This window comes from Zonotrichia albicollis, chromosome 1 (assembly GCF_047830755.1).
Source record: "Zonotrichia albicollis isolate bZonAlb1 chromosome 1, bZonAlb1.hap1, whole genome shotgun sequence".
Lineage (NCBI taxonomy): Eukaryota > Metazoa > Chordata > Aves > Passeriformes > Passerellidae > Zonotrichia > Zonotrichia albicollis.
The window spans coordinates 145,870,476-145,885,714 of NC_133819.1; positions in this window are offsets into that span (position 1 = coordinate 145,870,476).

A 15,239-nucleotide genomic window follows, 5' to 3' on the forward strand; every position below is an offset into this window, starting at 1 on the left:
TGAGGATGCCACTAGCAAGTCTGCATATTCCACATCCCCTTCTGTGACCCACATTTTAAAGAGACTATCTACCTGCTGCCTCAACGGTTTGTGATGTGGATATGATACACACCAAGAGTTCTTGGATACAGTCTGTGCATTTCACTGACCAAGTCTGTCTGTCCATTTCTGGCCACAGACAGGTTTGGTGGAAACTAGAAAGTGTTATTTCCAATGACAACTTAAAAAATGGATCACTACGGCAATACACAACTGTATCTCACTGTAAATATGACAATGTTGCTGTTTCAATCCAGTGAATTCTTAAAAATGCAGTTCTCCTTTCTTGTACTTGAAAAAGTTAATGGTCTTTTCCTCTTCTTTTTTGAAGTGGGAAAATACATGATGACAGAGTCTCCTAATGGTCATTCAGAATGACATGTTTGCTTACAGTAATTCGTGCAAATTGGAAATCCACTTTTCTCCTCAGGAAATGAAATCATCCGCAGTGTTGACACATGTTCCCGGACAGCTGAAACAAATGGACAGTTCAGGTTTCTTGGAACCACGCTGCAGGCTGCCTGCAAACTTATCTGTTATTACTTACAGATAGTCAATCAGTTGTGAGCCAGTGTCACACAAGGTGAATGAAGGCTTTGGAGTGGCTGTGTACCTGCTGGTGCCCTTAGAAGGCTGGCATGAACCACTGCAGAGAAGGCTGAGCGTGAGGTAGTGCAGCACTCCTCTCTCACTCAGACAGAGAGGGAGCACTTGTCCAGGCTCACTCCATCACTGTGTATTTGCCTTATGTAGTAATTTTACCTGGTTTATGCAGAAGGTTGGTTCATATCACCATTACAAATTTCCTGACTCATCCGCTCCTCCCTTTCAGTTTAATTTTATTTTTCCGTCTCATAATTTATCTCCAAAGGTGTGCTTCATTATCATAACTGGAAAATATTGGTTCATTATGTCATATGTAAAACAGAAGACAAAAGCTAGTCATGCATGGAATCTTATTATTACAAACCCACCATGTGTCTGGAAAGTTGCTCATTTTCAGTCCTAGATTTCTTATTATTTTTGCAGAGACTATGTAGAGAATTTCCAAATGCAAGTGGTTAATGTAATTTGCCAGGTAATGCAAACAGTGATGTATTTTTATTTTAGAAAAAACATTAGTTGTATTTCATAGAATTTTATCTACATATAGCCAATGAATCATTAATTTAGTTATTTCTTAATATACTTTAAAATCTATTATTTTTCTGAACAGGAATAATGAAATGGAGAAGATGTGGAATCTGTAAATTTTACATATTTTCAGTGACATGTACATAATAATTTTTATGTTGTATATTATTAGCTTTTTAGTCTTGAATGACAATCTTCCTGAATGTCCAAAAAAACTCCAACCCAGGAGGAATTTTGTTGCAAGCTATTTCTATTAATGAAATATGAGCTTGATTATAATTTTATGCTTTCCATGAGGGACTAGCAATAGTTCTGACTGAATATCTTCAGTATATTAGAAAAGCTATTATAAATTATGCATAGTATAAATATAATTAAACATTACCCAAAGGCTTGTTATTACTTTCAGACTCATCTCTCTCCTCACATTCTCTTCCCTTCCCATATGATTTCATATCCCCACACACAACAGGTTTATTGCTATATTTGGACTTTGCTTGGATCACAGCAGCCATTGAGCACTGCTTCCATCCTCAAGACTCTTAACCAAGTTACATGGGTGATTTGGCCTTGATATGTAGGTAACTAAAACAATAATATCTTGTTTTGCTGTGTGTTTTTAAATAAGGTAGCAAAGATAGCATGTTTTAAAAGGTAAGTGATAGCTCAGTCATTCTGAACAGGGATTCCCAGGCCACAAGGACATGGAGTTTCCATCCATGGAGGTGTGAGCACAGCACAGTGGGTTCCTTTGTGGCCCACAAAAGCCAGTGAGTATTCTGGAAGCAGTGGGGAAATGTGAATATGTTTGATTCCCCCTGCTTTGCTCATACAGAAGCACAAGGCTCAATGCAGGAGCCTCTGGGTGAAACTCTATGGCCTGTACCATGCAGATGTTTGGTGTAGCTCACTGAATGGTCTTTTAAATGAGCAGAGAGACCAGCAATATTTATATTCCTCAATACTTAGAAAGATAAAAGGTATTTCACAGAATCACAAGGTTGGAAGAGGCCTTCAAGATCATTGAGTGCAACCCATGCCCCAACACCTCAACTAAACCATGGCATCCAGTGCCACATCCAATCTTTTTTTAAACATATCCTGGGATGGTGACTCCACCACCTCCCTGGGCAGACAATTCCAGTACTTTATCACTCTTTCTGTGAAAAAAATGTTCCTAGTATCCAACCTAAACTTTCCTTGGCACAACTTGCAACTGTGTCCTCTGCTTCTGTCAGTTGCTGCCTGGTGAAAGAGACCAACTCCCACCTGACCACAGCCACTTTTCCGGAAGTTGTAGAGAGTGATAAGGTCACCTCTGAGTCTCCTTTTCTCCAGGCTAAACAACCCCAGCTCCTTCAGTGGTTCCTCATATGGCTTGTGTTCCAACCCCTCATCCGCCTTGTTTCCTCCTCTGGATGCACTCAGGCATCTCAACATCTTTCCTACACTGAGGGCACAGAACTGGACACAGCACTCCAGCTGCAGCCTCACCAGTGCCGAGTACAGGGGGAGAATGACTTCCCTGCTCCTGCTGGCCACATTATTCCTGTCACAGGACAGGATGCCGTTGGCCTTCTTGTCCACCAGGACACACTGCTAGGCCATGTTCACGTGGCTCATGATCAGTACCCACAAGTCCCTTTCTGCTTGGGCACTGTAAACTCGGCACTTGGACTTGTTAAACTTCATCTTACTGGACTCTGCCCATCCATCCATCCAGCCATTCCAGGTCTTTCTTCAGAGCCCTCCTACCTTCCAACAGATCAACACACACTCTCAGCTTGTTGTCATCTGCAAATTTACTAATGAAAGACCCAATCCCCTCATCCATGTAATCAATAAAAATATTGAACAGAACTGGTCTCAGCACAGACCCCTGATGGACACCCCTGGTGACTGGCCCCAGCTGGCTGCAGCACCATCCACCACCACCCTCTGGGCCCGGACATGCAGCCAGTTCCTAACCCAGCACAGAGTGCTCCTGTCATGGGCTGCAGCTTTGCCAGGAGTGTGCTGTGGGAGATGATGTCAAAGGCCTTGCTGAAGTCCAGGTGCACAACATCCACAGCCTTCCCTGCATCCACCAGGCAGGTCACTTGGTCATGAAAGGAGACCAGGCTGGTCAAACACAACCTACCCCTCCTAAACCTGTGCTGGCTGGGTCTGATACCCTGGCCATCCTGTAAGCGCTGTGTGACGACACTCACTGTAAACTGTTCCATTACTTTAGCAGGTACTGCGGTCAGGCTGACTGGCCTATAATTACCAGGATCCTCCTTCCCACCCTTTTGGTGAATGGGTGCCACACTGGCCAGCTTCCAGTCATCTGGAACCTCACCAGTGGGCCAGGACTGCTGGCAAATGATGGAAAGCAGCTTCCCAATCTCATCTGCCCCTTCACCCTGGGATGGATCCCATCTGGGCCCATAGATTTATGAATATCCAAACAGCTCAGCAGTTTTTGGACTGCCTCCTCCTGGATAACAGGGGGACAATTCTGCTCCCTGGTTCCATCTACCAGCCCAGGAGGACAGCTGTCCTGAGGACAAGCCATCTTTCCACTAAAACTGAGGCAAAGAAGGCGTTAAGCATGTCCACCTTCTCCTCATCTGCAGTTATTAAGTTTCCTCCTGTATCCAGTAGAGAACAAAAGTTGGACTCACCCTTCCTTTTACTGTTAATATCTTTGTGAAAGCGTTTTTTATTATACTTTACAAAAGTTGCCAAATTAGGTTCAAACTGAGCTTTGGCCTCTCTAAATTTTTTCCTACATGCCCTAGCAACCCCCTTAAATACTTCCTGAGAGACCTGACCCTCCTCCCAGAGATGATACATCCTTTTTATATTCCTTAATTCCGTCAAAATCTCACTGCCCATCCAGGCTGGACATTTGCCTCATCAACTCATCTTTGAGCACACAGGAACAGCTGTTCCTGTGCCCTCAAAATCTCTGTTTTGAAGCACACCCACCTTTCCTGGACTCCTTCATTTTTAAGGGCTGCTTCCCAAGGAACTCTCTATATAAGTCTCCTAAATAGGCCAAAATCTGCCCTCTGGAAGTGTAATGTAAAAGTCTTTTTTGTTGAAGTCAAGAGGGAGCTTCCTCTGTGTCTGACCCAACAAGAATTACCCTTTTTACCTGCTGCAGTGCAAGGTGCACTGTGGTGTGGTGAGTAGATCACAGAAAGGACAGGCAATGTCAGGAAGCGGTGCCTCTGCACACAACCCTGGCCACAGCAACCAGACTCAAAAGGGAAATTTGCTGCATCTTTAAAAGAGAGTTGCAGTACCCTTTTATGCCAATAAAGTAACCCAAATCAGGATCTGTCACAAAGAGACCAATGTCTCTCCTAGGGCTGCTTTTAGAAGGTGTCAAGACCTTCCAGATTTTGCCTGGAGACTTGGATTAGTGCTAAGAAAATACTAATGCTACCAGTGAAAAAAATCTAAAAAAAATTTTGAAAGTGTGTTCGTTTCTCCCTTATTTTATTTTCGCTAAGTTTAATTTTAATGGGATTTTTAAAAAGTGCATAAGGAAAATCTTTATACTCTAAACTAAATTGAAAAAATTTAAATTGTTACACAGGGAAAGATATTCTACTTTTACTACTATTCCAGTTTTGCCAGAATTTTTGATAAATTATGGAATCAGTGTCATGTTGGAGGGAGAATTTTTATTTCAAAATGAAAAAAAATGCAAACAAAAAAAGCAAAAACAAAAAAATAACAAGAAATAAACCTTGCAATCATAAACAGATCGAGTTTTTTTCCTTGTCTATTTATTTAGCCTTTGGAAATTCTCTTTCTTGTTTTAAAATTAATTTTTAAAGAGAAATAATGCTTATATTATTCCAATATAAATAAAAAAGGAAAATAGAATATTAAACTCCTGTAAGAAAGGGTTTAATGAGAAACCCATCTAAGAAATACAAGATAATTCAAGTTTTCCTTTCCAACCCTTCAATAACAAGCTCAATAACAATGTCGTTAGAGATAATGTCATAGAGATAATATTTCACTTACTATTTTACATGAGTGTTTTAACATAAATCAACAAATTAGCAAATTTGTCCTTTGCTAAGGACAAATCATGTCTGACAGACTTGGTGGCCTTATACAAAGAGGTTACAGTGTTGGTGGATGAGTGGAGGACAAGTGATATCATCTACTTAAATGACATATCTTCTCTTCCCTCATTCCCACATTTAACACTTTCCCACACAACATCCTCTTCCAGAAATCTGGAGAGGGGTTTTTTCCAAGGACATGTAATGAGTGCTCACTACATGCTCACCCCAAGGTATTTTACTTTGAGTCCTGTGTGCTATTTTGGAAGCCACAATACAAGAAAGAAATAAAACAAATCGAGAGTGTCCAAAGGGGGGCTATGAAAGTAGTGAAGGGTCCAGAGGAGAAGCCCTATAAAGAGCAGCTAACACCCTTGGTCTGTTCAGCCTGGAGAAAAGGAGACTGAGGGGAGACCTCAGTGAAGTTAGAGATTCCTTGTAAGGGGAGGAAGAGGGGCAGACACTGATCTTTTCTCTGTGGTGACCAGTGACAAGACTGAAGGGACTGGCAGAGGAAGTATAGGGTGGATATTAGAAAAATGTTAACCCAGAAGGTTGTTGGGGTCTAGCACAGGCTCCCAAGGAAAATGGTCACAACACCAAGCCTGAGAGAGTTCAAGAATCATTTGGACTTTCAGGCACATGGTGTGATTGTTGGGGTGTCCTATGCAGGACCCAGAGCTGCACTCGATGATCCTTGTGGATCTCTTCCAACTCAGGATAGTGAATGATTCCATGATTCTATTATCCTGTGATAAGACAAGGGGCAATGGCTTTAAATTGAAGGAGGACAGTTTTGGGTTAGATGTGAGGAAGAAATTCTTTACTGCTAAAGTGGTTAGGTACAGGCACACTTGCCTGGATGAAGTTGTGGATGATCCATCCCTGGATGTGCTCAAAGCCAGGTTGGATGGGACTTCGAGCAAACTGGTGCAGTAGAAGGTGTCCCATCCCATGTTAGGTGGGATGGAATTAGATGGTACTTAAAGTCCCTTCCAACTGGATCAATTCTATGAAAATGAAAGGTATTTACTTTTCCCAGTGTTTTCCTATAGCTGCAAATGCCTTCACAGAATGCTTTCTCCATGGAAGATCTCCAACATGTAAACTAAGAAATGGAGGAGAGACATCTAAAGCCAAATATAGCAAACATGAATCAACCAACTGCTCACCCAGCCAAGGCAGAACCTTCTCTCCATGTGCCCCACACATGAGCATCATCCCTGCCCCCAGCTCTCACTGGTGCTCTCTTGTGAACATCAGATCTAGTCAGTGTGTGCACAAATTTATGTGCAAGCACCTGTGGAACTCCAGAAATGCTCCAGATGTGGAAGTGATCACTACTGTCATGTAATTTCAGACTGGAATTCACAGCCTTGCTTTGATATCATGTGTCAGAAGGACTGTGAATAGAGGATAACTCCTGGATAATACTGTAATTATCCCCTTACTCTGCCATCCTGCAAAGGGCCACACACATGAAGCACCTGAGCCTGTACTTAGTGCTGCTGGAATGAAAGCAAATTGACATATAAACTTCAGGTGTTTTGCAGAACTAAGCATGAAAAGCTGTTTCTTACTGCTGGTACTTTTTAGTTAAATAGCTTCCCATCTGCATACCTGCTTCCTTCTTTCTGTCTTTCCTCCCTTCCCTGTTTCTCTTCCTTCCTCCCTTCTCCCTGTCTTCCTTGTTTTTATCCAGAACCAATCTATCACTGTGTATTCTTAAAGAACATTCAGTACTACAAAATTTATGTGGAGATGGCTGATACATCAATAATGAGAAGATCTTGTAGTCAAAGAATAAAACAGAGATAACTTTGAAGATGAAACTCTAGCAGGACTGCAGAGAAACAATTGCTTGTAAATCATGTCTTCAAGCACATTAGACCACAGGAATGGAAGGTGAATTGGGACTAAAACCACCCTAATTCACCCCTTCCCATCCCCACTCCTGGGAATATTGTAAACACTAAAACTTTCTGTGTTGAATTCAGAGATTTTTTTTCCAGCTTGTTATGTGATGAAAATTCAGCTGATCTGAACTTGGATTAAAGAGGCATGCAGTTTTGATTGTAAGTCTGGTGAATAATATTTAAATTCAACTGGGTTTGGTTTTAATTGTTTTAAAGCCCTTCCAACCCTGAACTGGAAGTGAGTGCTGGGAGTAACTAATAGAGCTTTAAGAATACATACTGAATTTTTGATGCACTTTCCTGTTTTTTCATTTTGCTTTGGAAATGTCACAGGTCTATGCAATTTATTGAAAAACACCAATTAAGAAGGGGAATCCAAAGCACAGCAAGTAATCCAACTAGCCCAAGACCACATGAGACTTGGTGAAGAAAAAAGAAAAACAATCAAATAAAGCAAGCAGTCTAGATTTTATCTCCTCAGCTCTTGCTGTAGCCACCAGAAATTATACCAGACCTTAAACATTCTCTTGAGTGTCTGCACTCTACAGCAAAGCACATTTAAACTTTCATTCTGGCAGAATCATAAGATAGTTTGGGTTTGAAGGAAACTTTAAAGGTTATGAACTCCAACCCTCCTGTAATGAACAGGAACATCTTCTACTTAATTAAGTTACTCAAAGCTCTATCTAACCTAACTTTGACTGTTTCCAGGGATAGGGTAAAAAACCTGTGCTAGGGTGTTTTTTTGTGAAAAAAGATTCTTCCTTATAACTAATCCAAATTGACCCTCCTTCTCTTTAAAATCATTATCCCTTGTCCTATTGCAACAGCCCCTGCAGAAAAGCTTGTCCCCATCTTTCTCATATGCGCTGTTCAAGAGCTGGAAAGCCGCTGTAAGTGCTCCTTCCTCTGAGCCTTCTCTTCTCCAGGCTGAACAACCCCAATTCCCTCAGCCTGCCTTCACAGGAGAGGTGCTGCAGCCTTCTGATTATCTTCAGGGGCTTCCTCTGGACTCTGGCAGGTCCATGTCCTTTTTCTGCTGGGGACGCCAGAGCTGGATCAGTGCTCCTGATGGAATCTCCTCCAGCTATTTTCCCAACACTTTTTTTATCCTGTCTTTTAAAATGTTTATTAGCCTCTGTGTCCATTTGAAGTTATTTTGTACCATCCAAAAAGTCTTATTTGCATAGGGAGATTTGATAGCAGGAGGAACATTCTTCAGAGGAGAAGCAGGGCTGACACGCTGGCGTGTCCTTTGCAGCGATTGGCACGGCGCCGCCGAGCAGAAGAGAATTTGTGATGCAACCTTTCCTATTAACAACTGACCTTTCTTCCTCATCAGTCCCTGTGCTTTTTTGGCTTTTCTACAAAGTGTTGAAAAGAAAAGAAGAATTCTCAAATGTCTTTTCTAGCAGAGAATCAGCATCTAGCAAAGGACTCTGCACCAATGAGAAAAATCTGAAAATGCTTAACGGCAAAGAAAACTGGCATAATAGAAAGTAGATTTCAGGAGAAAATACAGTGTGGGAAGAATTAAAAATGATGAAGAAAACACACAGGCACACACACACACACACACAAAGAAGTTTTAGGCAGAAAAATTATAAGTTCGGGTAACAAAATAAAGAGGAGTGAAAATGCCTGTTGTGAAAAAATGGCACATAAAATGGCACACGGCTGATAAAGTATGTAAGTGAATTAAATTAAGATTTACAATAAAGGAAATTTTTCCCTGTCCAGAAAACTGCTCACAGTTTATCGCAAAGGTACTAAGTGCAGGTGCTATTCTTTTTCATGCATCTCACATGTGTCTTTGAAAATCTGCTCCAGCCACCAAAAGGATGCTGAGATTAAAGACTTGAGTGAAAAATTCCACTTTGTTTTCAGTGAAGAAATCTGCCTTATAAACCAGAACATGCCCACACTCAGCTTAATCAAGATTCATTGGAATTCAGAATTCTGTCCTTTCAGGAAAAAAGAGTACAAGAAGCTTGGTATAACAGTATAGGTGTAATATAGCAGTATTTTATAGCACAGCCTGTTTGCAGTGATTTGTGTGTTTAAAGTCTAATCCAGCAGAATGTCTCAAAACTTGCCAGCTGCCCTGGTTGTGGAACACAAGATTTACCACAATGTCAGAAATAACATTTGTCAACTCATTTATCCACTTATGGACTAGGGCCAGAGTCAAATACTTCAGAATAAGATGAAATAGCTCTCACAGGAGACAGCTATATGATAATCTGCCTGAGTAATGCTCTTATCCTAGATCTTAACAGTTACTGTTTGTCTTGAGCTTTGTATCATGAGGATTCATCTGTCTTTTCTCATCTTAGCTGTTTTCTTTACCTTAGTGATTGTGTTTTATATTATTTATAGGTACACACACTTCCTCCTTTCCTCTCTCTAGGTTCTCAAACACTTGCACTGGAAATGTGTTGCATGTTGAAATGGTGTTCTGTGGGGCGAAAAAGTAAACCATTGCATTGGCTTTTGTCCCTTCAAAATGAGACATTTGACAATCTTCGGTTGATGTCCAGAATGTCACCTTTCTCACAGTCTAAAAGATGCTGCTGGGGTTTTGTGTCTTGTGGGTTGTCCTGTGCCCATGGTTGGTCCCTGTAAAAGTAAGAGGGAGCACAACTCCATGTGGAATTTACCCTAAGCAGCTATTTTTCATAAAGACTACTGGAATTCAATGTACCAGCTGAAATTTGTAGCTTAGCAACTCCATTCATGTAAAGACCTGTATCTGTGGCTCCAAGCCAAATCTAGGTTTCTATACAAACCCTGATATTCAGGGGGTACATTATCCGACTGGTCAAGATAGAAGCAGAACTGATAATGCAACAGGTAAGCATTATGAGGCAAGTTTGGCAAAACACCTTGTTTGCATCACAGATGACCTTTCATTTCATCATTTGACTGTCATTTTTTAACATTTTATGGCAGAGTTCTGCTGGAGCAGCAGTAAGCAGACAAAAACATAAAAATGTGAAAGTGGATAAAGGCTGAGTGAAGGGAAAAGGTGTGAGGCAAACATCTGACCATTTCTGTCAGCTGGGATGGAAGTCAGATGACAGAAAGTGATGCCCTCAGCTGAGGTGAGGGGACACTGCTGAGACCCTGAGTCCTTCACTCTTGTGCTGCCCCTGCCTTATCCCATTACTCCTTCATCCCCCAGCTTACCCAACAGAAGCAATGAGATCAATCTCTTCCTTGAAAATTCTGTGGTTTTCATCCTGGAAACAGGTGAGGGTACACACAAGGAGAAAGAGAAACCCATAACAGAACTAGATCATGATCCCTCTTTATCTTCTATAGGCTGATATTTTTTCTCAGCCAGCTCTGCTGTGTATGTGATGCTACAAGAGCTACTTTCATCAAGATAAACTTTACACCTATTCCCCAAGGAGCATAATGACCTGCTAATTTTAATATTAATCTCTCTCCAGTGGTGTGAACAAAACATGTCATGATGGAGGTTTTATTTAACCTCCTCACTATGGCTTTCTGCCACAAACTCCTCTGACATTCTCTGCAACGACAGCTGATCTTTGCTTCTCTCTTCCAAATAACTGCGGGCTTATAGAAAAAAATCACACTTTATTATTTTTCTCAAGCAAAATGCAAAAGTTGATCCATGTGTTTAAAGGTACAAACTTGCCAATTACAAGCCGTTTTTTTTTAATGATAAAATTTGGTTTCTTTTTTTTTATAACACATTCACACAATTTCTTAATTTCAACGGTTTCATGAAATTATTGAGCAGAGCGGAAAATAAGACCCAGTATCTAACTTGGTGTAGCTGCACACATGGGAATTATTTAAGCAAGGACTGATGGTGTGACTAATGTTCCATCCTGACAGCCTGCTCTGCAGCCTCTCTCTGCTTCGTTCCTAGTCTTCGAGCTTGTGATGTACAACAGTATTCTAAGAAATTAAGAGTTCTTGAAAACAAACTCAATCTATGGGCCACATCCCTCCATCTTTTTGTATCTCTGTTTGCTTTCTGTCCCTTTGCCTGTTACAACATCAGCAGTTAATTTTGCAGTATTTTTCAGTTGTTTGGTTATCTGGATTTTTTGGTTTTTTGGTCTAGTTTGATTTTTTAACTATAAGAAATAACATAATTGTAGAGAACAGAAATATTTCAGTTTGGAAATATTTCCAGGGTAGTTAACTGTTTGAAATTTCACAGCGCTGATACATGCATATCTCTTGCTGTACATTAGCAGGCTGTTTTATGTCTTGACTGATGGATCATATGGATTTTATCAGTATATTCTGGACCCTCCCAGCTTCAGTGAATCCCAGGAGATGGAGTTTTTCAGAGAAAAGTGGAACAATGCAATTGGATCACAGTTACTGCAAGGTACTCTCACAAAATTCTGAAATGCAGAATAACTTTCAGTTATTACATTTTTGGGAAAAATCTGTGCTCCAATGTTGAAGTTGCATTGAAAAATAAACATGACCTCCCCCTGCCAAGAAACTTTTGAAAATCCAATTTCTCATCCTTACAACCAAAAAACTTAAATACAACATTTTCAGGTGCTGCAGCTGCTTGCTATGGCTTTTCACAGTCAGTGGATCACCAGTCTCAGCCACTGCTCTATAAATAACCAGACAGCCCTAAGAAGAAAGACAGGCCCACAGAATTGCACAGCAAAATCAGGAGGCAGCCAGGCTTGCCAGAGGTTCTCTGTGGATGCAGGGATCCAGCTGCCCAGTCTGCACGCAAGCCCCAACCAGGAGACAGTGAAGTCACAAATTCACTTGTGCTCAACTCTAGATGTGCATGTTTTACAGAAAGGGCTGGAACTTTAAAGCACATTTCCACATAGTCAGGTTGTTGGATTAGTTTTTCAGAAATCGGCAGGAGTCAGGCATTTATGCAAAACCTTTGGAATGCTTGTTTTGCACTTTGAATCATTTTAGATACCAAAAGAGCCTGCCCATATGGTGAGTCATATTCTCTAAAGTTAAGCAGCAAATCACGTACACAGGTCTGACCAGCAGCCCTCTGATCACATCTGCTGCTCAGAGCTTCTCAGGTAAAGGCACAAATCACGTGCCCCTTTAGTCTCCACCACATTTTCCTCCCACCTCCCTTTTGTGTTTCTGTTCCATCACCATTTCTCAGAACTTTTAGACCTTTCTACAAATCATGCTAATATACCAAAATAATAAAATGAAACCTTCAGGCAATGTGCAGGGAGCCTTCCCTGCTCACACAGAGACCACCACTGCTATTCACAGGAATAGGAGACTTTAATATGTGTATCTCTAAGATTGTTAGTCATATTAATCCTCAATAATAGAAAAATAAAAGTAAAATATATTCTTTCATCAGTCATCTAAATGTCATGATCTAGTGCTTTAATAACGAAAAGAAGAACTGAAAAGGCTTTATATTTAGAACAGTGTCAAAACAAGAACTTTCTTCTTCTCATTGAAATTAAGTGTGTTTTTTTTAATCTTTGAATGAACAGCCACTGCGTTTCTGTGTCATGCTGTCATTTGCATGAATGACTCTGAACCCAGGAAACTCAAATGCCTGTAAGTTAAGGATCAGCTGCTATGACAAGACTAATGATTTCATTAATAGTACAAGTTCTGCAAGGTCATGCCTGTGGCTCTGAAACCGTGGAAAGATTTCAAAGAAAGAGGGACATTACTGTCTGAAGCCACAGGCAGTCAGTGCACATATTGAAGCAAATGGATAATCTGCCTGGATGAGTCCTATAGATAATTCCAGAGCTCATTATCTTCCCTGAGATGAGGTTTATTGTGTAGATGAGGGGACAGGCACCTCTTCCAGGAAAGTGTCTGTTTGGTAGTCTTGGTCAAAAGGTGAAGTGCCAGTAGGAGGAATTTAAGTATATGTAGAGTTGCACCATTATTTTGTATTTCCAGTAAAACTTATTACTGGTTGCTTGGCTTCCTTTGTTCAGCTTTCTAGTTGACAAATGTAATAATGGGGATTTTTTAAAAAATCTCACTGGTGTTTTTTTCACCAAACAGAAATTCTGTTTTCTCTGCAATATTATTTTCTCACTTTTCAGCTCTATCAGGGTGTGCTCTTTGACAGAGCTGCTTTGCCAGGCCATTTATTTAAAAAACCTTCAACAAACATAAGATGAATATGAGCTTGTCTTAAAAATCCTCATATTTGGGATTCATAAGAACACTGAGTTGTTTGTGTTACTGCCAAACATGGAATTGCCAAACATGTAGCCAAACCATGATTCTATTTTCTTTCTTTGCAATTTTAGAGGCACACATCAAATATAATATAGTTTACAATGAAAACCAAAGGTGCACTTAGTATTAGGTTAAAAGGCACGAGGTAATCAGTTTTTCTTCAGTCATAATGTTTCATTTAGCTCTCTCTGCACTGAATTTGGTGCATCTGGCAAAAAATTGCCTCTTTCAAAAAGTCATCCAAACTTGATTTGAAGATACCAAACCATGATCTCATTGCTGGATCTGTACTACAAATGAAGAATGTCTGATGGTGAAGGAAGATAAAAGCAACATTCATGGACATCTGCTCTGGCTTCCCTGTTATGCAATACATTTTCATGACCAACATGAAAGTACAGCTGAGAACAGAAAGAAGATTGCTTTTATTAGCTGGTATCTGGTAATCTTTAACTCTCTCTGCTGTTCCAGTTAGGGGCTCTGAGAGGATAAATCTGCAGAATTTCACAGATATTAGTCTTAGCCTAGACTTTCTCTGGGTGGCAAACACACAAAAGTTCCAAACAGGCTTTGCTGTTTGTGGCACCATGCAGTTGGCAGGATTCTCTGCCCATCCTGCCAAGCTGAGCTCCTTCTCTGAAGGCTGGAAGGCTTCAGCCCATTGCACTGCAAGGATCCCAGGACACTGGAGAGTGGCCTGACACCAGCTGGGCTGGCTGAGTTCAGGGAGCAGTGCCTTCCACAGCTGCCTCTCAGCCCACGCCGTGCCAAGGTCCAGGGACACGCCTGACGCTTGGTGACCAGCGGAGCTGCAGTGCCACCCCAATTCTTGGCACTTCCTCCTGCCACAGCCTGCTTCTTGGCTCATGCTGCTGTGCCTTGTTCAGAGGCCACCTCATGCCTCATTAGACCCTCTTAAGGTCATGACTCAGCAGGTGTGGCTTGGAGGTAGGGACAGAGTCATTGCTGGCAGAGTCCAATCCGACCCCAGCTTTACTGCACTCCCATTTGTGTGCTGCTGTTTGCACCATAACTGCAAAATGAAAGGAGATGACAACAGGAGGGCACCAGGAAAACCCCCTGGAAATGCCTGCACCTTCTCACCAGCTGCAGTTCATTAAGTTACCCACAGGAACTGTGTGAATACCAGTGAAGTAATCCCTAGATATTATTTTCTTTCTGGGAAGTCTTCAGAGCTCTGGTCTGTAACTTGAAATGCTACATGTGCGGCATTCAAGAAATAAAGCTTATTTTTTTATTTTACATAATTCACTGCTTGTTTCTGGCCTGGACCTGCAGGTCCTGGCATCTCAGCTCTTTGAAATTCCGTCTGAAGAAATCTTGACACTTCTGGTGACACCTTTAGAATTTCAGAGGTGAGTCCACTTGTTGCTGACTTCCCAACACTGTCAACCATTTTCTGTCCTGGATTTTGTTTTATCCAGAAGATATATACAGTAAATATGCACTTTCACAGTTACAGGAAATCCATGCATTTAAAGCAAATGCTGAATTCTTGGAAAAAAAAATCTGAAGGATAATCGACATAAAATCTTAGCATTTTCTCAGAATTACAGAATAATTCAGGTTGGAAGGGAGCACAGTGGTTCATCTGATCCAGCCTCCATGTTTAGGCAGTATCACCCTAGAACACATGGCACAGGATTATATCCAGATGGTTCTTGAATATCTCCAGAAAGGGACACCTCACAGCCTTTCTGAGAAATCTGTTTTGGAACCTGACTGGCAATGAAGCATCACTATCTGATACCTTATTCAATTTTATTACCCCTGCCTTTCCAGTCAAGGATGACAAAGCACATAGGATATGTCTGAGTTACTAGAAATGTGTAAGAGATCAAAAAAGGTTGAA